The sequence below is a fragment of the Etheostoma spectabile genome, chromosome 4 (genome assembly GCF_008692095.1).
Source record: "Etheostoma spectabile isolate EspeVRDwgs_2016 chromosome 4, UIUC_Espe_1.0, whole genome shotgun sequence".
Lineage (NCBI taxonomy): Eukaryota > Metazoa > Chordata > Actinopteri > Perciformes > Percidae > Etheostoma > Etheostoma spectabile.
Genome location: NC_045736.1, coordinates 5,834,743 through 5,836,521, shown reverse-complemented (window position 1 = coordinate 5,836,521; position 1,779 = coordinate 5,834,743). Strand labels below are relative to the sequence as shown.

The following is a 1,779-nucleotide window of genomic DNA, read 5'->3' as shown; positions in this document are numbered from 1 at the left end:
ACACACACACACACACACACACACACACACCTGTAATCTTACAGCTACAGTAGTTTTGTCTCCCCCATGAGGAATTCTTAGTAACAACAACAAAACTGCATACACATGATACAAGCCTTCTGTGATCGCGCACCACCCCCACCCCTTCTCCATGCTGACAGTCTTAATTAGCTTTGTACCAACTAATTTGACAATGGCTTGAATGTAATGGGTGTTCATAAATATAGAAAAGTTATACACTAAAGGTTTAAGGATCAATACAAATTGTTGGGGAGGGATTGTTGCTATGGGTTAGCCTGACATCGCCATACCCAATCGCAAATGCAAATTACTCTGAACCCCTTTGTTCATTTTTCATTCCCAAAGTTCCTATTAATTGCGAAGGCCAACATATATGGACACAATTGGCTAGACCTACAAACAGTTAGAGCAACAAACAAGTACATGCACAGAATCCCCTGCTCTTTAGGTCTCTTGGTCTTGGACTAAATAAGTGCCCTTTTGGAAAAAAAATATTTTTTTTGTAACCTATTAATTTTTCTAATTTTCTTTTTTAGTTTTGTTATTTATGGCCCATGGCATCAATCCGCAATAAAAAGCATTTTGTGATGCTTGATAACTGCATTTAATTTCTAATAATGCAAGACTGCACAAGCCCCATCCTTTTTAATTCAATTCAATTCAATTTTATTTGTAGTATCAATTCATAACAAGAGTTATCTCAAGACCCTTTACAGATAGACCACACTCCAGAATTTACAAGACCCAACAGTTCTAGTTTTCTCCCAGAGCAGCAACAGTGCGACAGTGGCGAGGAAAAACTTCCTTTTAGGCAGAAACCTCGGTCAGACCCAGGCTCTTGGTAGGCGGTGTCTGATGGGCCGGTTGGGTTAGATTGAAGAGTGGCAATAACAAAAAATGAAAAATTAGTATTTGTAGCAGTTCTTGTAGTATTTCATGGCATAGCAGGACGCTGTGCGGCATTACAAGGCACAGCAACGTAGCGACTTTACATGACGTAGCAGGACGTAGCAGGGCACCGCAGTGTAGCAGTTGAACATGGCATCACAGAACGTGTGCACGTGTTTTTAACCTATCTTGTCAAAGCCGCCACAGTTAACACACGCAAATCTGCATATGATGATATGCATAAGAACCACTTGTTTTATATCTATGGGGATATGTCCCTGAATGCCAGTTTTCTGATTATCTAAAATTCCCCTACCACTAATTTGATATTAATTGTATTTGCGCCTCAGTTTATTTTGACTTGTAAAAAGTGGTGTATTTCCTCTAGTTCCCATTGAAAAGGTTTGGCAAATTGGATGTGAGCTGCACTTTATTGGTGGTGGTAAGGATTACATTTTGTGTAAAATAGGCTACACAATTTGTGAGATTAATGCCTGATCATACCCTAGTATGTGCTATCCCTCCACCAGATAGTGCCCTGACACACTTGATGCATTTGTTTTTTTAGCACTGGAAAGAATGCTGTCACTCACTGGCTTTCCACTTCCAAACAAAAGATGTTTACCTTGTCTCTGACTTATAGCAACAATGGCTTGGAATGGAAGTACAGTTGTGTTCAAAATATTAGCAGTCCAACATCACTAATCTCATAAATCATATTAATTGGTAGAAGTGATATTTCTACATGGCAAATAATTTACTAATAAGTGTTGTAGAGTCATAGAAAACCAACAGACCTAACATGCTGCTCAGTCTGTGTAATTTAATCTGTAATTGAAAGAGGCATGTTCCAAATAATAGCAGTGTTGT

At 38.8% G+C, this 1,779-nt stretch overlaps 1 protein-coding gene across 18 annotated transcripts in view; it reads right to left on the bottom strand.

Moving 5' to 3' along the window:
- The window catches only part of plekha6 (pleckstrin homology domain containing, family A member 6), a 77,657-nt gene that overhangs the window by 10,645 nt on the left and 65,233 nt on the right, over positions 1–1,779 (bottom strand). The gene's annotated exons all lie outside the window — the stretch shown is intronic.